The 22,500-nt window shown below is 40.3% G+C and overlaps 1 protein-coding gene across 5 annotated transcripts in view; it reads left to right on the top strand.

Annotated features, from left to right (window-relative positions):
* Nucleotides 1–22,500, top strand: part of LOC123504487 (beta-1,4-glucuronyltransferase 1-like) — a 57,103-nt gene that overhangs the window by 564 nt on the left and 34,039 nt on the right. For 4 of the 5 annotated variants that reach the window (XM_045255036.1, XM_045255032.1, XM_045255033.1 and 1 more), the window contains exon 2: nt 17,587–17,646. The exons of the other annotated variant lie outside the window; for it this stretch is intronic. The gene's annotated coding sequence lies outside the window, so the exon portion shown is untranslated. The remainder of the gene's footprint in view (nt 1–17,586; nt 17,647–22,500) is intronic. 5 annotated transcript variants of the gene reach the window in all.

Below are 22,500 nucleotides of genomic sequence, written 5' to 3'. Positions count from 1 at the left end.
TCGATTGTTGTAATGATATGGGTGATAGTAGTGGTGTTAGGTTACTTTTGTAGATGCGTGATTCTTTAGGTTGGTGCAGGAAGTAGGAGGGACGGCAGCGGTAACAGGTAGTGATTTTTTGTTTCATGAGACAACAGCGTGACTCCGAATACCAAAGAAGTGATGGTGGTGACGTAGCGCTGCAGAGTGTTGTCATAAAGCATGATATTGTTGATAATTTAGGATGGTGGTGGTGTGGGCAGTCTTGGTGCTGTTATGACTGGAATGATAATATAGGTAGTGGTGGTGAGGCAAACATGTTGTAGTGACATGCAAACAGTGCTGCTTATCTGTGAAGCACTCTAAAGTAAACTTATGGAAAGCGTAACGCTGAAATGGTGCTAACGATTGAGTGCTTTCTAGTACATGATGGTGGTGGTAGTGATGCAAATTAAAGTGTTGGAAGGCATGCTGCACTATCGTTATCGTTATTCATTTACTAACATTTTTCATGTAACTCGCCGCCATTGTTAAGGCAGAAATGTACAGCTTTATTGTGTCCATTATTATTCATCATTATTGTATTGTGCGTTGCAGTGTAAGTACGAAATATTATTCAGTCTGCTTTGTGTGGATGAGGCGTCGTGTCATTGTTACGCTTATATGAAATATAGCCAGCTTAAAAAAAGAAATCTTTGTTGAATTATAGATATTAGTAACCACTAGAAGAATGAGTTAGGATGAGCGTGTTATGTAGTGAGACGTGCTTTATTAAAACTAAGTTGAAATCTCAATAGACAATGTTTACTTCTTTCGATGATTATCATAAGATTAATGGGAGAGTGTGTGGCAAAATAATTACAACCGAGAACGATTAAGGCTACGGAAAGTAATGAAGCTTGAGCGAGATTTAGAAGCTGCTTGCAGTGGAGTGAAGGAAAAGTTTGGTGTGGCTGAGTTGTAATGTACGAGTAAAGCATCCGTGTCTCATTTTGCTTCACCACAAGATTGGCCTCCAGTGTTCGTCCAGTACCTATACATGTACTCGCAACCATTTACACACAAAGGTTAGAAGGAAGTCTGGCTGGAGTTGGCATTGACATTCAGCTCTCTCTCTCTCTCTCTCTCTCTCTCTCTCTCTCTCTCTCTCTCTCTCTCTCTCTCTCTCTGATAAATATTCATATACAAGCCAGTCTCACTTTCCTGTCTCATTTGATCGCCATTTTTTTTTTAACGCTACACCGATAGAGAAGAACATGAAAGTGAAATAACAAAAAGTCGTCAGTCCTGTCCTGCACGTGCTACACAACCCTTGAATTAACGCTTTGCTATAGTTTTCCGATTGTCTTCAAGTTTTCCTTATTCACTGTCTGAGTAGTTAATTTATTTTAATATATATATATATATATATATATATATATATATATATATATATATATATATATATATATATATATCGCATTATTCCGTATCCCAGGAAGGTACTCGTATTTCACAAAGGTCGTGTGTGTGTGTGTGTGTGTGTGTGTGTGTGTGTGTGCAGGCAGAACCACCTTTGTCTGTATTTTCAAGGACACGAAAGCGAAGGTATGTGTTCTTTCCGTGCAGGATCCTGACCCTGCCCCGCCCCGCCCCGCGTCGCCGTCACTCTCCCCATCCCCTCCCTCGCCATCCATCCCCTACGACTACAAGCTCCACCTCCCTCTCCCTCGCTCCCTTCCTCAGGCTGTCGTCCCTCCTTCCTTGTTCTTCTCACGGTCGTCAGCCTCAAGGACACACACGGTCTGTCGCTTTTCACCCCACCGCCTCCCTCACTCGGAAAGATGTCCAGTCTGATTCGTTGTGGAGTGAGAGAGAAGGAGGGGTAGTGGGGAAAGGTCACTACCTGCTGACGTGGCGCGCCGCCTTCCAGGGAGATCAAGCTTTTCATTTATCACACAAGAGCATAAGGGAAGCTGCAAGAAGCCGTGTAGTCAATCCTACACGTGGCTAGAAATGGTTTGGCAATTGTAAGTTCTATTGGTTCTAAATGGTTACTACATTTTAAGTTGTTATTTCATTTATTTTTCTTTTCTCGCTTGACCTCGTTGTACTTTTATTAGTATCTCAGTATTTTTTTTTTTTTTTTTTTTTTAACCTATATTCTCAGGAACTTATTATTTAGTAGTTTTGAAATGTTTCAAGTATACATAACAGACACGTGCACGATTGGTAGGTGCTGTTGAACGTTCCCCATGATATCAATTTGAAGCCAAACTTTCCCTTATTCTCAGGGAGATGATTATTCCGTCTTGATTCCCGCCTTGATTCTCGTCCCAGGCTCCTCTTCCCCGTTCACCTGTCCATTAACCTCTTCAGGACCATGACATGTTTTTCATATTTATTCTGCTTACTACTTGGTGATTTTATACAGCTTCAGAAACTTATGTGGTCATTAGAATAGTAGACTTTGGCCATTGATCTTCTGACCTCCATAGACTTTTCCTGATGTAAATAAAATCGTCTAATAATATCCAAAACTCAAGGTAGAAATGTGTCCCAATACCGAAGAGGTTAATATGCACACACTCCGGCATCCCATGGAGAAGTGACGGGAGGTAATGAACCATAACTCGCTGTTTCTATTGGTAATTCAGTGTTATTTCTATGCCAGTATTCAGGAAGTGCGTGAAATGGCTTCTTGTAGCTTACCTCATTTGTTTGCGGCTTTCGTTGTTTTCTCTTAGTTTACTTTGCATCCTACCTTATTTTCGCTTGCAGCTTTCCTTATTTCTCTTACGTCATTTTGAAACGTAGCTGTCGAGAGTTTTGCTTTGTAATACCTTGATTTTTATTGTGATTTTGAGGAGTATCAGTTAACTAGGATCTCATACAAATGGTACGTTTATAACAAGAGTGCAGTGAACGCAGAGTACATTAATTTTACAGCTACAGGATTTTGAAACGGGGACAGAAATGGGATTCAAACGTTACTACAAAATTAGAGGCTTTTTTCTTCTTCTTTATCATAATTTTCTTCTTCCTCTTATCCTTCCTGATATTCCGTACATCTCTTTTCACTGGTCATTCACCTTTACGGTTCCTCCTCCTCCTCCTTCTTTTCCTCGTCCTCCTGGTACTCCTCTCCTCCTCTTCCTCCCCCTCCTCTTCCTCCCATTTTTCTGGTATGGAGGGCAGGTAGAGAGCAGAAACGCAAGTCACTGAATAATCTCAACTCTGGGAGTACGAGGACGACGAAAACTGATGCTCAAATGTACTTTTTTATGCAGTGATGCGCAGGAGTAGTTTATTCTGTAAGGGTCTTTTCGTTTGTGGCAGTCATAATAATCGTGTTGTGGTGGTCGTTATACGCTGCTGTATCGGTCCGAGGTGGTAGCTGTCAGTGGTAGTCATGCGGTATACAAAAGTGGTATGTGTATAGGGGTGGATCAGATGAGGGCCCCCTAACCTTAGCCGAGACACTGACTCGTTAGCATTGACCTCTTCACGGGTGGTGCTTTATGAACTATGATTATTATGAACCCCGACCAACGTGTCAGTGTTTCTTTCTTAGATAAAAGTGGCTTATTTTGCTCTACTGGAAAAAAAAAAAGATAAATAAGATAGGAATAAAATGAGATTGAGTTTCAAATCAGTCAAAATAGTCAACAATGATTCCACATGAAATAAAAACCTATCTTTCCTTCCTCACCTTCCCTTTAGTGTACGTTACCAGGCAAGCGGCTTGCCACGATTTGTACATACGTGTGAGGCCACGAGCTGCAGGAGACAAGCCAGCATAGCAGACAGGCATGTTCTGTGGGAGGAGGTTCTTCAACGGTAAAATGCAGGAACTGTATAACTTTTCAGGCCATTGAGGTGTTCTATTTTTACTACATTAAAGAGGATGTAGTGGAAATTAGTGTGGTTTACAATAATACTGTCATGATCCCAGGGATACGTGAACCATTTCACCATCCTATGTAACAGTTCACAGTACTGTAAACACTGGTCAAAATCCCTACGGTTACAAGAATTATAAAAAGGATAATTAATAAATAGATATTTTCGATTTTTGGCAGGCATCACTAATAGAGGTGGCTGATGAAAGTGAAAGAAATCCTCAGACTGGTATGTGATAAAGGAAAAGTGTGTTAAATATTCGACATGTTAACAGTGACTCAACACTGTCAGTAGAGGAAAAACACCAGCAAAGACAACACATCTTACAAACATAACAGATAATCCCTGTGGCTTTTAGAACAGTTACTCATGTTATGTAAATATTTTATGATATGCTACAGCTTCATTGTGCATCTGGCATTATATTGCCATTGTTGACATGCATAGCCGCCACTTCGTCATAATATTATCCAGTGAACGTCAGATCTGCATGCCCTGTGCTTACATTCATAAAATTATTTAGTGCTTGCTTCCTCCTCCGTCTGTTCGTCTCTTCTTTTTTCCTATTGTTGTTGTTACCACTATTACGTTCTTGCCTCAATCATTACTTTCGGATTACGATGCTGCTGCTCTTCCTCTTCCGACTACAAACACAACAACAATGACAACAATAGCAGCAGCAGCGGCAGCAGAGACAGCAGTAACAACAACAATAATAGCAGCAGCAGCAGCACCAGCAGCAGCAGAGACAGCAGTAACAGCAGCAGGACCAGCAGCAGCAACAACAACAAGAACAAGAACAACAACAACAACAACAACTGCTACTGCTACTGCTACTACTACTACTATTACTATTACTACTACTACTACTATTATTTCATCATGCTTTTAATTTTTTTCCTATTCTTCGTGTCCTCCTCTTCCTCTTGCCTCTGATAAACTGAACTGAGAGAGAGAGAGAGAGAGAGAGAGAGAGAGAGAGAGAGAGAGAGACGGTCCACGTACATTTTGCTAATGAAGGTCGTTTGTGACTGGCCAGTTTTGTCTTTATCATCACTCCTGGCGAATGTGATTGGTTGATTCGATCTATGACGTCACCAAAGCATCTGTGATTGGCTAATTCTACTCGTGACATCACTGTTGACTGAATGACAGGAAAGAATTTTTCATGACGTCATAAGTTTTCTCAGTCACTACCACTGTTTCAAGTGAATATCCTTCCACCTCCTCCCAATCCACAGTCTCCCATCCCTCCACCATCTCCTGTCGGGATGTCTAGCTTAGTCCGTCCCTCGTTTATCCTTTTATTTATTTGTTTTTTTTTTATTTATACCATATGAGCTTTACACGGGAATTTCTGGGCTAAAGGGGATACTTTTTAGGGTACCTCCTATCTGAAAACCCACACGCTAGGAAACCGTTGCCCCGAGTAAGGAAGCCCAACCTACACTCGGACCGTGGACAGGATTCGACTCCGTGCACTTGGAGACCCCTCGGACCCCAAAGCACGCATGGTTTCACTGTACCACGGCGGCTCTCTCTCTCTCTCTCTCTCTCTCTCTCTCTCTCTCTCTCTCTCTCTCTCTCTCTCTCTCTCTCTCTCTCTCTCTCTCTCTCTGGTTTGCTTCCATTGGTACCAATAGAACCCTGGTACCCGCAGGATACACACACACACACACACACACACACACACACACACACACACACACACACACACACACACACACACACACACACACACACACACACACACTGCTCTTTAGATGCACACTATGGTTTTACTTTCCAAGGGAAGAATAAAGAGGAGAAGGAGTAGGAAGAGGAGAGGTATAGGAAGAAGACAGTGTCGTGTTTGAGTAGACATAACGGTTGGCTCTTTCTCTTGGTTGGTTGGTCAACCTGAGAGAGAGAGAGAGAGAGAGAGAGAGAGAGAGAGAGAGAGAGAGAGAGATAAACTGGTAAGCTGCTATTTGTATTGGTTCAGGCCATTATCATATTGACAACGCGCGGTAATACCAGAGAGAGAGAGAGAGAGAGAGAGAGAGAGAGAGAGAGAGAGAGGATGTTGGGTAACTGTGTAGAGGAAAACTAACATAAGCGCGTGTTGAAGGAAAGGTAAGAGGGCCAAAGACTAAATAACAGCTTGAGTGTGAATGGAAATGATGAGCATTGCATGACAGATGGTGAAAGAGTATATGTTGTGATTGAACTTGAGAATTAAGGTAGGCGAGAAATAAAGAAAAGAAGAAACAATGACCTCCGATGTGTGTGTGTGTGTGTGTGTGTGTGTGTGTGTGTGTGTGTGTGTGTGTGTGTAAAAAGCGCTTACTTTTCAGACATACAAATATCCGACAATGACATTCTCTCTCTCTCTCTCTCTCTCTCTCTCTCTCTCTCTCTCTCTCTCTCTCTCTCTCTCTCTCTCTCTCTCTCTCTCTCTCTCTCTCTTATCTCCTATTCACCTCCTGTGATTTCCTGTTTTTTTTTTGTTTTTTTTTTGTTATGTTTGTTTCACATTGCGATTGAAACTCTGTGCTATGAATTTTGATGCCTATATATTAACGGTGTACAGTCTTTATTTATCTCTTTATGCATAATTTTCCTGAATAAACTATTACTTTATATTAAGAAGATAATTGCGAGCGGTAAAACGTGTGAGTATGTGTAAATATTTCATACAGCTTCGATTTTTTTTAACCATGTACGTTTCATTGCGCTTGTGTATAGTTCAGAGTTGTACGATAAGCTTCAGTAAGTTTCTACTACTACTACTACTACTACTACTACTACTACTACTACTACTACTACTACTACTACTACTACTACTACTACTACTAGTGATAATATTAATAATAGTAAGGTACTGTTGTCTTCGTCGTCGTTGTTGTAGTGCTCTTGGTATCCATGCTGTGCCGTACCAAGAAAAGTACTTCATCTATCAAGAAATATTAATGGAGTTATTATTTTTGCACTTGGAGCGAGTCATATCTAATGAACACTTTACTGTTTAAAAATGTTCATATACGTATATACGAGTATAATTTTTCTTATTGCAAGCATGCACATTTACTCGTACGTAAGCAGATTGCATTTATTGAAGCACGTGAAATGGTGGAGAGACACGTGGGAACAAATAAAACAGTGGCAGGTAAATCACAGACGGAATTTCTCAGGAATTAGTTTAAGTTCATGCAACATTTATTGATCACGCTAAGGAAGCAAGACACGTTGTTGTACGGTTCTTGCGAGATTGAGGTGAGTAAAAGAGGGAAGAGAATGACCAATAAGAAGAGTGCGCGAGTGCGTGAATGAGTGAGCGGGATACAGTGCTCAGCTTTACGAGACACTCGTGAAGTGATATAGGATAATGATAATGGAGGGATTGGTACGTTGTTGATATATATATATATATATATATATATATATATATATATATATATATATATATATATATATATATATATATATATATACACACACACACACACACACACACACACACACACACACAGAGAGAGAGAGAGAGAGAGAGAGAGAGAGAGAGAGAGAGAGAGAGAAAGGTGAATAAGAGATGAAGGACGGGAGTGAGACGGGGGGGAAGAGAGAAGAGGAAGAGGAGGAGTACGACAACTATTTTTCCAATGCATCTATTTGTTCAGAAAGTGGCTTTGTCATCTGTTGTTCCAGAGCCACCTTTCACCTACCCCGCCATGTCCCTCCCTTTTCTACACGCAACACATTGTTTGTCTTCATATTTACATAGTCTAGCTGTGAACTGGCTCCTCCCAATATTACATGTACCACTTTCGCTTCTCTGGCCTTCTGATCCTTTAAAGCCTGTCCTTTGGAACGCTTCTGGGTCTCATAAAGATTGCTTCCGAAAGCCACTGAGAAAATAACTCTTAATTCTAATAGATGCCATTGGCACCAATCGCGATCTGTGTAGTTTTCATTGTTCGCCAGCTGGTTTAATTCACAAGTTGGTCCTGCCTATCGCGCCGAACTGTCGCTCTTGTGGAAGTCCTATTAAAAAAAATATATACAGATATTCATGCCTATATACCTCATAATATAAACGTTTGGTTATTTATCTATGTGTCTGATTGAAAATGACATAAAAATATGCAAATATATGTTCCTAATGGTGCAAAGTATGGATGTACCAGTGTCCCATCAAAATATTTTTTGTAAGTCTAATAGTACATATATACCTTATCACAAAATTGTCAGAGTTTCTGCATAGGATAATGCTCCACTCAAAAAGCGTAGAGCAAATATCACTGAGTAGCATTTATAAAAAAATAACCTGGCCAACATTACCGAAACCGAATTTTCCTAACTGAATCACAACAAGCGAACTTGGTATGCCTTTTGATCTCAGAAAGTTTCTCAGAGTTGGCACTGTCCATTTTCTAAGTTCATCCTCACTAATATCCATAGTGTTATCCATAGTGAAGTCGTTGTGTAGCGAGTGTGGCGATGGCTCTTAACACGCTAGATTTGTTTACGTTTCGATAGAACAATCTCGGTGCATGTTAGACAATATCCTCTATACTGTCAATTTCTTAAGACTATTAATTGTTGTGATTTTCTGTATGAATATAATTCATATTAATTTTTATGGAAAGAAAAAGGCATTAAAACTACGCTTTACCTATTAATGATCTTTTCTATTTTTTGTCCCAGAAATGGAGATGGTAAAGAAGAGCGCTCGACATATATATAAACATTCCCACTTTTTAGCTTATATGCCACGAGTACATTCTTAGAAAGATTATAACTATTTTATTAAACCACTTAATATTTACAAAACGTGCAGAAAAGTACGTTCCAGTTGACCAACTTGCTGTGAAATAATTAACCCATCTGGCGGTTAAAGGCACCTACATAGCAGATCGCGATCGGTCCCGACGTCGGAAAGTGCAGAAAAGCTGCCAGATTCGCCAGATAATTTAGCACATTCAACTCGGTATGCTGGAAAAATTTTTTTTCGTCATATATGTGCTATCAAACTAAGTAATAAATTATTAGGAACACCTCTAATCAGCTTCACCAAGCACATAGAACGTAATATGGCAAAACGAGCCAAAAATGCTTGGTTCATGGTCTCAGTTTTGGGACACTTCATCACCTTGAGTGAATTACATTATTTTCAGTAAGCAAGCACATTTCATTGGTTCAAGTTAATAATTAGCAATCAAATCCAGAAAATGTGACGAATATCAAATAAACACGATGTTTTGATGCAAAATCCTTGTATGACTTCAGTGAAAGTATGTTCCGTATGTTAACAACATCAAGCAGGTTTCTACCTGCTCCCCACCGGTTATAGGCAAACAGTTCAGGGTCTGGATGCGATGCTGACGGTCCTTTGCACCAATCTATGAAGTGCTTTGAGCAGATAGCATGGTCCTTGGTAGCTCTCCACGTCGGGCCTCGTTTACATCGTGTCTCCCATAATCTTCTTCGAGCCGCGTCTTTCTTCCTGGGAAACACAGTCCATCCTTTCACGCCTTGGTTTTTCTTTTTTGATATAGAATTGCAGTCAGCTACAGCACATGTATAAACCGGCATTCTGTTCCAGCTCTAAGAACACTCCACACTAGGGTGACCAGATTTCTGAGACAAATTCCGGGGACATTTTCAGTTCAGGAGGTAAAACATGTAGTGTTTTGCACTGGAAAAACTAAAACGGGACACTATTCGTACCATTTCTAAACCAGCAATCAAAAGTTTCTCTCGCCTTATTTACCCAAGTTGCAAAGAAAAAAATCTCTACCTGATGAAATATCTGAGATCATGAACACCCATTAGCTGTTAAAATGTGTCCGCTATACACTTCACCGTCTTCACGGAAACTATATAAAAAATAAGGCCTTCTCCTTATTCTTGACATTCTAAAAGAGTAATGATAAAAGGACATAATTATCATAATCAAAAGGAGTAGTTTTTAACGCATCAAGTGATCTTTCAGTTACAGAAAACCGGGGACAGCAGTAGCCGGGGACAGGTCACTGAAATCGGGGACGTCTGGTCACCCTACTCCACACGAGCTTCCAAACAACCGCGGGCCGCGGGTTGTTTTGGTGTTTTGAGAGGACTCGGTGTTCCCGAGTTCAGTTAGTCTTTTCGGTTTGATATGCCTTCGGCCGCAAAAATGTTGCTCTACCAAGATTATTACATAATGTATTCCTTTGTAATATTTAGAGGAGAAACAGTGCTCTGTGTTGAACTATATGAAAAATGTTTCAAACCAAATATGTAGTTGAGACTAGTAAAAAATGCGAGAGCATTGAAACCGCGACTGTGAGTATTAAGCTTATAATAACAGTTTTGTAGAGTGTGTATTACCAGATCATGTGGATAATGTTAGGATAAACACTTGGAATTAATGTTTTGCAGTACAAAGACTCAATACCTCAAGATTTATTATGATATGAATTTTAGAATGTCTTTCTCTTGCGAGCTGGCTGGCTGTATACCGAGTCGTGTATTAAAACAGCCAGCGATCAATGGCAACCCAAGAATATCCGACGTCGGATGATGGACAATCTGTGACAACTTTAATACCTTCCAATGGATCTTGTTTAAAAGAAGTGGCCACTCCTGCTTGAAACGTGATTTAACATGTTTCTTACTTTACCAATTTCAGACGTGTGTTCAGAGCGTCATTGTCCAATGTCCAGTGTCCAGGGTTATGTTGGCAGCATTGGTGTGGACGAGGTTACGAGCTGCCATAACTTTATTCAAGGAACATAAGAGAACCCGTCAGAAGCCATTAAACCTGTACGTAACGGTGCCTTGCTCCATGTGGTCTTTAATCTTCCTCCAGATTACTGAGACTGCATTCTGTTAGTTATTTCTGCGATTGTTGCTTCACTCTCCTGACGTGTCTTAGTGGACGACATTGTGCAGGAATGGATGGCGAGGTTCACATCTCTGGGGCAGTATTTTCAAACATTTGAACATCTTATATGAAGCACGTTTGCCAAACTCGAATGGAAATTGTTAACGTATTCATATGTGTTTTCATGAATCTGGTGGATAATAGTGTGAATTTGTGATCTGGTGGCGAGGCATTTTACTTTAAAAAAAACCTGTTGGAAAATATTTGGTTTTCACTTATATTTTCATGATTCTAGTGATAGTATTGCAAAGATATCACATCATTTATGAAAAAAGAAATCTCCCATGTGAATTCAGCAAATAATCTGTGGCCTCTAAAACGTTCTTTATACTCCATACGAGAACCTGAAATGCCTTAAGATTCATCCACAGAGCAAGACATCAAGGGGTCATCTCTAAAGAACCATAAAGGAAACCGTCGGTCACCTCTTCGCGTGGTTCACCGTTCGCTTACCAATCACTGTGTACCCAACATCACCGTAGGCACGTACAGTATCCGCTACACACACACACACACACACACACACACACACACACACACACACACACACACACACACACACACACACACACACACACACACGGGAATTGATTTGATGAATTTTTCTCTTTTCTCTTTAACATTTCGTGTCTTAAATCATGCAATCTTCCATCTTCCATGCGAGTGTGTTTCGTCTTATCCTGTGTTCTCACTGCGGCCTCTCCTCTCCTCTTTGTTCCTCTGTATGCTCGTTTATTTAATTTTTTTCCTCATCAGTGTATACTTTTCCTCCTTTGTGTTCGGCCATCACGTCCTCCTCCTCTCTCTTTCTCTTCCTCTTTCTCTTCTCTTCCTCTCTCCCTCTCTCTCCCTTCATCCTCTTCATCCGTCCGTGTCCTTGCTAATCTTTACTTTTACGTTTACTATTTATCACAACCACCTTTCACCATTCTCTCTCTCTCTCTCTCTCTCTCTCTCTCTCTCTCTCTCTCTCTCTCTCTCTCTCTCTCTTTCTCTCTCTCTCTCTCTCTCTCTCTCTCTCTCTCTCTCTCTCTCTCTCTCTCTCTCTCTCTCTCTCTCTCTCTCTCTCTCTCTCTCTCTCTCTCTCTCTCTCTCTCTCTCTCTCTCTCTCTCTCTCTCTCTCTCTCTTTTGTATGTCCTTGATTCGACTCCGTGTTCTTTTTATTGTGGTGGTGATGAGGGTCTTGGTGATGCTGCTGGCGGTGGCGAGATGGGAGAGGAGTGGTGGTTTTTGGTAGCCCTGCATGTGGTAGTGGTGTTGCTGGTAAGGTGGATAGGGGTAGGGATGTGGTGGTGGTGGTTACGGTGAAAGTAATGATGGTGGAGGTGCAAGGGTGGAATTCGTAATCGTAATTAGGATGTCGTGCATTAGTGTGTGTGTGTGTGTGTGTGTGTGTGTGTGTGTGTGTGTGTGTGTGTGTGTGTGTATATGCTCGTACCTAAACGATATCATAATAACAGTGGTGATAATTATAACAATAAAATTCGTAAGATATTGTTAATAAGAAGAATAACAACAGTAATTCCAATACTACTGTGGTATAAAAGCCTATTTCAACATGATGAAGGCAGTACTTGAAAGAAAAAGCGTTAATATATGAATGAACGCCACACTGCGACACGTTCATGCATCAGGACTCATAACAGTGTGATTACCAGGTATAAGTAATCTGCTGTGTTTTATGTATCGCACGTTCTATTGCTGCTCTTGCCTCTAAGCTGCAGAGAAGACAACATGCTGGGTTAGGTATAATGTCAGTATGATGGCTACATGAATATATATCTTGTTTTAAGCCTTGTTAGGTTACGTTTTAACACTTATACCTTAATAAGTGTTATTCACAACGGTCATTAATACTGAATCGGGTTCTTTTGAGTGATTTTTACTTATGGTGTGGAATCCTTACCAAATTATAACTCGAATTATGAAAACACGCTTAAAAACTCCTTTCAAATTCCTCTACAAGTATACAACTGTCAAGATATGTCGGAAACAGAACATTGCTAAAACTTTGCCTTTCTTCTCATGAGATAGACGCTTCACTGTTAGGAATGTAGATCTATTACGATGGTCTGTTATGAAGGTCTAGAATACTTGTTAGCTATCAAATGAATCATGAAAATCCCTTACAGACTTCTATAATTTCTACTAGACCTTATTAAAGATGTTTGGGATGTTTGAACATGTATAAAAAGGTAATTCAGCAGACACAGCGTATAAGTTCTAAAGAAGCTCCTGCAGATTTCGACAAACCACTTCCCTGCTAGGGTTGTGTCTGGCACCGGCAACAGTAATGATACCATTAGATTTTATATCACGCGCCGGGCATGTCTTGTAAGCTATTGGTGATGGTGGTGGTGGTAGTGGTACAGAACTAATAAGCTAACGCCACACCACAACTTCTACCACCAGCATCACCACCATCGTCATCTTTATCACTTATCTGCTGTTGCTTTAACAACAACAACAACGACGACGACAACAACACCAATAACTACAACTACAACTATAGCAAAAAATACTACTACTACTACTACTACTACTACTACTACTACTACTACTACTACTGCTGCTGCTGCTGCTGCTGCTGCTGCTGCTGCTGCTGCTGCTGCTGCTACTACTACTACTACTACTACTACTACTACTACTACTACTACTACTACTACTACTACTACTACTACTACTACTAACAGTAAGTATCCCCATCCACTACTGGGAAAAGAAGTGTGAACGTAGCTAAGGTGCCAGACAAAACACACACACACACACACACACACACACACACACACACACACACACACACACACACACACGGCCCGGTAGCTCAGTGGTTAGAGCGCTGGCTTCACAAGCCAGAGGACCGGGGTTCGATTCCCCGGCCGGGTGGAGATATTTGGGTGTGTCTCCTTTCACGTGTAGCCCCTGTTCACCTAGCAGTGAGTAGGTACGGGATGTAAATCGAGGAGTTGTGACCTTGTTGTCCCGGTGTGTGGTGTGTGCCTGGTCTCAGGCCTATCCGAAGATCGGAAATAATGAGCTCTGAGCTCGTTCCGTAGGGTAACGTCTGGCTGTCTCGTCAGAGACTGCAGCAGATCAAACAGTGAATTACACACACACACACATTCTCTCTCTCTCTCTCTCTCTCTCTCTCTCTCTCTCTCTCTCTCTCTCTCTCTCTCTCTCTCTCTCTCTCTCTTAATGATCTGCTTCCCTTCTGGCCCCCGCACGTCACCCTTACTCTTCTCGCACCAGGGACGCATCGGCTTCAGTTCAGCAGCCTCAGAGAATAGTCACGCCAGGGAGGTTCAAACACCCTCCCTCTGATAATGCTTCCTGCCTCCTTGCCTTGGAATTTCCGCCTCGACGTGGCTAATTTCACTTCCTCGTTATATGTTTTGAAGTTCATCATGCAGGCTTTGTGTTTTACGATTTCGACAATTTTTTTTCTCTTTTAGTAGTATTACTTGACTATTCCATTCCCATGTTAGATGTTTTTTTGAAGTTTATTGGGTATTATGGGTGATTTTTAATATTGATTGTCCCTGACATGCATAGTTTGGTGCTTGGATACTCGCGTCCTTGTCGTGAAGCTGAAGTCAGTATTCAGAAACGCTTTGCTCTCTCACCACTACTTTTCAAGGCCATAAATATAATTACGCGGGGTTTTCAAGAGTGATTCTCCAGTTGATAATGTAGAAATCTTGTCACTCTGCCGCTAAAACCGTAAAAACACCTTAAAAAACTTATGTAAGTCTGTTAAACGTGTCTTATAGTGCGCTGTAGTTTAGTCCCTTCATTGTAGTCTTTGTAGTTTAATTTGCTTCCCGCATATGTACTGTACTCATGTTTGAAGATGGTTTGGAAATGCCTTACCTATTCTCCCCAATATCTTGAACTTCTCCCGCTTTTCTCGCTGATAATATCTTTGCAAAACTTGATAGCTAGTTATCGAAATAATTCAGAATATTTGAGACTGCAGCAAAACACGAAGCCGATTGGTAGTCAGAATGCTTGGTATAGGTTACGTTACTTCTTACCGCGACTACCTCATCGTCTCTGTCAGCCCGCATCCAAGTAAACACATGTAACACACACACACACACACACACACACACACACACACACACACACACACACACACACACACACACACACACACACACACACACACACTGGTGGTAAAAGGCAGTAGTATATTTCTTCATCTTTTTCCTCCCAGCTGGCGTGTTGTCTTTCGTTGCTTCTTTTTCTTCTATCTTCGTTTTTTTAATATTAATCGTTCTTCTCTTCGTTTTCTTTGTCCTTGTCATGCACATCCTCCTCCTCCTCCTCCTCCTCCTCCTTCTGTTCCTCCTGATGATGATAGTAATGATGTCATACTGTGAATATTGGTGAAAGTAGCTGTTTGAAATGACTATGTTATTTTCCATTCCTTTCATTCATTTGTTGTGACTTGAAAATCGAGAAGAAATTAAGTACGTAAGAAAGAAGATAACAAGAATAATGAGATGAAGAAGAAAATAAGGAGAAGAATAAATGAAGGAAGAAGATGAGACACGAAAGCAGGTACCAAGATTGTAAGACGCTATGACTAACCTGATAGATGAGAGAATCTGTGACCACCTGGGAGAACAACAAGAGGCGGTGAGTCATGACAAGACAAACAGAGCCGGAGACGAAACAAGAGAGGTGAAGAAGCCTCTAGATTCTAGAATCTTCTCCCCATATCTGGTGATACTCGTATCAGAGGTCCAGGAGATCCAGATTCGCGGTCTGAATGGAGCGACGTGACCGGCGACACAGTAACATGATGGTCAGCTGACAATGACTAAGAAATACAAGGCAAGCAGAGGTCACCGGAAGCAAATGATATGGACGAGGTGGATAGCGACAAGCTATGGGGAAAGCCTTGTTTCTGATACAAGATGAGACTACTGAAGATATTGGAAATTAAACATTGTAGAACCGGTTGTTGTTGGGGGGACTTAAAGTCAAGTAATGTGTGTATATTACGAGATGTAAGAAACAGAGAGGCAGAGAGAAGCCGAGAGAGCCGAGGAGAAGGCGAGAGACGACAGCGAGACAGAGCTGTCAGATCAGAGTAGGGTCAAAATGGGGCGCCGCTTATCTCATGACCATGAAGATGGGGATGGAGGAGAAGGATAAGAGGAGGAGAAGGAGGAGGTAAATAGATGTTCCTGCTTGATGAGGATGAGTGCATTGTTCAAGGGAACTGAAATTTGCTCTGGTTTTTGTTGCTGTTGTTGTTTTAATGCTTTTTCCATCCTTTTTTCGTGTGACATTTTACTTCTATAAGAACGTCCGTAATTTACTTCATCTTGTCTCTCTCTCTCTCTCTCTCTCTCTCTCTCTCTCTCTCTCTCTCTCTCTCTCTCTCTCTCTCTCTCTCTCTCTCTCTCTCTCTCTCTCTCTCTCTCTCTCTCTCTCTCTCTCTCTCTCTCTCTCTCTCTCTCCCTACTATTTTCCTTTTTCCTCATTCTTTCTTTATTACGTTTCCCGAAAGCTTTCATGTATGGCAGTTGTGCTCCTCCTCCTCCTCCTCCTCCTCCTCCTCCTCCTCCTCCTCCTCCTCCTCCTCTCTCATGCCTGTATGGTAGTTAGTATGTGGAATCACGGAGACGATCGAGAAACTGAAGTCCTATCTATTTTTAACCCTTTTGTAATCCTCCTCCTCCTCCTCCTCCTCTTTCACATTTAATTAATTTTCAACGTGCACATCTCGTCCATTGTGCATACCTTATTTTCTCTCTCTCTCTCTCTCTCTCTCTCTCTCTCTCTCTCTCTCTCTCTCTCTCTCTCTCTCTCTCTCTCTCTCTCTCTCATAGCAGACTAAGTTTGACATTTCCTGCGTTGAACTGTCATTCCTAAAAGCATCATCAGAAAACCCAAGATAAACTATACGGAGGTACACAATTAAGAAAATAACAATAAAGAATGTTTCGTATTTTGGGATTCAATGATGCGGGTGTAATAATAGTATGTAGATAGTTAATAGGGACAGTGGACAAGTAAGAGTAGGTATACATGGATGTTAGGGAGGGAAGACACTGATGCCTTAACGAAGGTGATTCAAGGACGTATGGATTTGAACTGGGTAATCTAAAATCCTTCCTTGTCATCTCATAAAGAAGACACGACATGGAGACTTGAGGACTTGTGAAAGAGAAAAGTGCTGTGTTTCTCTGTCTTAATAACCACGACTCTATTGCCAACGACAGTCGCTTCTTGTCGCTGTGGTTGGTTAAATTTGGTTTACTCGATTACAAGGAGTCAGTGCAGGATAATAGATAAACAAGAATAAGGAGTCAAGTGTTACTCTTCTTATTGATAATATTAATATTCTCTTTTTATATGGAGGAGGGATGCCGCTCAAGGGTAACACAAATGGCAATGAAAAAAAGAAGTCCCACCGAAGTGCCATTCCAGATAGAGTCAAAAGCGTTATTAAAAACCGGAGGATGATAAGTGCTTTGAAACCTTCCTCTTGACAGAATTGAAATAATAGAAAGGTGGAAATATTGTAGAGGTAGGCAAAGACTTCCAGAGATTTCAAGAGACAGGAATGAATGACTGAAAATATTAGTTAACTCTTGCATAAGAGAGGTGGGCGTAATGTTGGGGAGAGGAATACCATCTAGATTCTAGAGCCTCTGAAAAGATGAGATGCATGTAGAAGTGTCTCAGAATCTTGCCCTTACATACACAAGTGTAAACCTGATGGGTTCCCTAATTTGCCTTGTTCATCTTTTGTTCGACAAGCTGAGAAACTAATTCATATGTTTTCTTGCTGTTACAGTTGAAGAGGGGCGGAGGTGCTGCTCCTCACCCTACTACGTTTACCGGACTGAAACTCGAGGTAAGGACGAAATTCAACTCGTTTGTCTTCCCTAGTGTGTGTGTGTGTGTGTGTGTGTGTGTGTGTGTGTGTGTGTGTGTGTGTGTGTGTGTGTGTGTGTGTGTGTGTGTGTGTGTGTGTGTGTGTGTGTGTGTGTGTGTGTGTGTGTGTGTGTGTGTGTGTGTGTGTGTGTGTGTGTGTGTGTGTGTGTGTGTGTGTGTGTGAGAGAGAGAGAGAGAGAGAGAGAGAGAGAGAGAGAGAGAGAGAGAGAGAGAGAGAGAGTATGCGTGTGCGTGTGTATGCGCGCGCCCCCATTAGTATGTGTAGCAAGTGCCCTTCAACTTTTGTAAATGCCTTTGGCTGTATTCTATTCTGCATATATATATATATATATATATATATATATATATATATATATATATATATATATATATATATATATATATATATATATATATATATGTACAGTACGTATATATGTACAGTTGCGACCAGTAAACTCCTTGTCATCTTAGCCCATATATTTTCCAGTAGCAATACCTGGCAAATCCACACCAGGTGAAGGCTTCAGGTTCCCTTGGATTGGTTAAACTCCCTCAAAAACCCTCCCCTCCTGGTCCATGCCCTGTCCCTCCCCGTGTGTGTGTGCGTGATCTTTGTTTTTATTTCATTTTCTCAGTTCACGTAGCAAATATAGCATAGCAATCTCTCTGATTTTCCTCCTCTTCCTCCTCCTACTCCACAACAACCACCATCCTCATCCTCATCATCCTCCACCCTCATCCTTCATATATATATATATATATATATATATATATATATATATATATATATATATATATATATATATATATATATATATATATATATATATATATATATATATATATATATATATATATATATATATATATATATATATATATATATATATATATATATATATATATATATATATATATATATATATATATATATATATATGTACCTACATACATCCTATATTTCATTTATATCCTTTATTTATTTCGTGTTTATGTATGTGCGTGTGTGTGTGTGTGTGTGTGTGTGTGTGTGTGTGTGTGTGTGTGTGTGTGTGTGTGTGTGTGTGTGTGGCACACATGTCACGGCGTCGCAGCGAGGCATTATCTTCATTTCGCACAGCCTCACACCCGCTAGTGGGGCACGTATTGGTGAGGATGTGACGTGCGAGATAAAGAATAGCTAAAGGGCACTGGCGAGTTATTAACAGCTTGACGTATAGTTGTTACGCTTATTGTTATAGCAGTTTTTTTTTCTTATTTCATGTTTTTTACGAGTGTTTAATGGTTTCTGTGTGTGTGTGTGTGTGTGTGTGTGTGTGTGTGTGTGTGTGTGTGTGTGTGTGTGTGTGTGTGTGTGTGTGTGTGTGTGTGTGTGTGTGTGTGTGTGTGTGTGCGCGCGCTCGCGCGCTTTTCAAGAACTTTACTACATATATTCTTTCTTCCGTTCTCTGCCATTATTATTAAACAATTCACGTCATAAAAGAAGCTTATCTTAGGAACAACGTAATGAAAAATTCACAAACTCGTGTGACGTTTTCTCTCATTTAATGATTTACTTTGTTTATTATTTTCGGCAGAGAGAGTGGAAGTGGTAAAAAGTTGACGTGATAATCTGACCGGTTGTCACACCGGTGGAACTTGTCATTAATGAGTTTGGTCCTTGGTGTGGTTGACTGATTATGGTCTGGTTTATTGCGCTTTCTCCTCTCTGCTGTCCGTCTGTTGGATCCATAGGGAGACTGCTGCGCTCTCGTAAATTATCTTTATTATCAACATTTAAAGAGGATTTGATGAGTGATTTAGAGTTAAAGAATATAAAGTTGTGAAGTAAATGATAATACAAAAATCGTGTCTTTCCTCTTTCTTGTGTTGGCGTAGGAATACAATCTTTTATTTAGGATATTCATAATTTTAAAAGTTATAACTGCAGCGTCTGTCGTTACAACCGCTATCAATACCACCACCACCACCACCACCACCATCATCATCACGACGCATAGGAACAAAAGCAGGAAGTGCAAGTGATATTAACGCCTACAGATAACACTTTCACAAATATGATAACCGAATGTGATACTAAACTCGTACGATGAATATTGAATATATGCAGCTAAGCAGAGAGGCAAGAACTCGTTTAAACAGCCTCTTCTTCTTCTTCTTCTTCTTCTTCTTCTTCTTCTTCTTCTTCTTCTTCTTCTTCTTCTTCTTCTTCTTCTTCTTCTTCTTCTTCTTCTTCTTCTTCTTCTTCTTCTTCTTCTTCTTCTTCTTCTTCTCCTTCTTCGTCTTCTACTTTTTTCCAGCCTCTTATCTTCAAATGGGATAGGTTTTTGAGATATATCTATTTCTTATGGGTGTTTTGTCCCCTCTCTCTCTCTCTCTCTCTCTCTCTCTCTCTCTCTCTCTCTCTCTCTCTCTCTCTCTCTCTCTCTCTCTCTCTCTCTCTCTCTCTCTCTCTCTCTCTCTCTCTCTCTCTCTCTCTCTCTCTCTCTCTCTCTCTCTCTCTCTCTCTCTCTCTCTCTCTCTTCATCCTGTTCATCTCTTCTGTCAATGTATCGAATCCAGTCCATTTTTTTTTATTGTATTTTATTCGGCACAGGCATTACCTCTCACTCCATCCGGCCCTGTGAACCCAAGTCTCACTAATATCAGTCCTTCACTTCTGCATTCCCTTCTTTTATCTGCAGCACCTCTGGCTCGACTCCCGGTGCCTCCCTTGTCATGACTCACGCTCCTCATTACGGGATCATGTGTACATCTCCTCCTGCAAATATTGACTTCTTACTTCTATACTTGCACTACGACCTCTCTCTCGTTGTTGATCCCCCTCGTGTGTTTGGTCGTAACGTCATCTCGTCGTGTCAGCAGTTGTGGCTGACGTAATCTTCATTCGGTGGAAAGAGTGATAAGATTTCTTGCAACACTTCTGTGATTTAATTTCATCCACCTACCTGTCTACCTATATATATATATATATATATATATATATATATATATATATATATATATATATATATATATATATATATATATATATATATACATACATATATACATACACATCTATCTTACTGTCTTTCTGCTCATTTATATATATATATATATATATATATATGTATATATATATATATATGTATCATCATATATACTTACCTGTTTAATATATATATATATATATATATATATATATATATATATATATCTATATATATATTTTCGTCTGTTTGTGTAACTACTTGTCTGTCCATCTTCTTATCTGTCTGTATGTGTCTGCCTGTTCATCTGTATATATATATATATATATATATATATATATATATATATATATATATATATATATCGTCTATATATATATATATATATATATATATATATATATATATATATATATATATATATATATATATATATATATATATATATATATATATATATATATATATATATATATTATATATATTTATTTTTTTTTTTTTTTTTTTTTATTTATTTATTTTTTATTTATCTCTCTTTTAGGTTATCTCTGTCTATCTGTACAAAGTTTAGTTGTAAAAATGAGCCACTGTTGAATCTTCATGCACGTATTACTGTAAATATTATGAAATCCAGAGCTCACACTGCGTTCAAAGCACGATTCAGGTGTGAGGGATGCTCCTGGTGCTTTGTGCTTCGTGCTTTGTTTCATTGGACCTTCGTTGTCTGACCGGAGGTGTATCATGCTGCTTCTTGGTTTTGCTTCAGTTAGTTATGGAATATATATATCGTCAAACACCCCATTTGCCTGTATCAGTCCGGCCTGTAGCCATCACCTCCATCCCCAATGTTATGTGTGAAGGCTTTGTGTGGAGGTGGACATAGTGCATTGACATAGTGCCCTCCTCCTCCATTGTAAACCCACAACAGTTTACCAACGTCAAGTCCTCCTTCAGCAATCATTGCTTCATCAGCTTACACGTCTGTGTTTTCAAACAATTAGAATAAAGGAAGACAAGGGTCACATTCACTTTCATTGCCTTTACAAGAGCCTCTAATGTTGTTACTCACATCACCACCCTGCAGAAAGTAATCAGCCTAGGCATGTCAACACTGTCCTACCCCGCCACCAACCCCCGGTCTCAGTTTGGCTTCCCCCGTCAGGTGTTCACCACAGTTTAACTTTTGAAAGTCAATCTTGATAATCAGCTCACTTTAAATCCCCATGTTAGTGTTGTCACTAGTTCGGCTACACACCGCCTGTTTCTACTTAAACGCCTCAAATTTAGATACACATGCAGGCACAGTTTTTGTCTAAACAAGGTTGACCTGTGCTTCCTCTGCGTAGTCCCTATTTTTAACCAACACACAAAGAGATGGCTTCAAAACAATTAAGAAAAGAGCAGATATCTTAGAACGAGCCCTCATAATCCTCGCCCTCCCTTGCCCATCAAGGACACCTATCGCAAAGCTTTACAAACATTTGGTCTCAGCCTTTAAAATCACCCGACATAGAGACCTCCTCCCTCGCATGGCACTTTCCTTCTTACTCCTCACCAGACACAGGAACCTCCTCAGCCCACTCAGGGCCTGGACAGATAGGCACAAATGCACCCAGATGCCCATCCATAATAAGGACATATTCCATGTAGTGTTACCCTCCCCTATTCCCACTGACCAGAAACCTTTTACCCCTTAAGTCTCATCCATCACTCAAGCCCCACCTCAGAAATGTTGACTCCACCACCAAATCACTCACCCACACACGCCTCTATTTAGTGTGGTAAGTGTGCACCAGTATATTAGTTTGTTTCAGCCATTAGATATTTTTGATAGGAATTGCCAAAACATCAGCAAACCT

Source organism: Portunus trituberculatus, chromosome 16 (assembly GCF_017591435.1).
Source record: "Portunus trituberculatus isolate SZX2019 chromosome 16, ASM1759143v1, whole genome shotgun sequence".
NCBI classification, from domain to species: domain Eukaryota; kingdom Metazoa; phylum Arthropoda; class Malacostraca; order Decapoda; family Portunidae; genus Portunus; species Portunus trituberculatus.
Note: the sequence above shows the minus strand (reverse complement) of the source record. Positions and strands in the feature narration are given on the sequence as shown.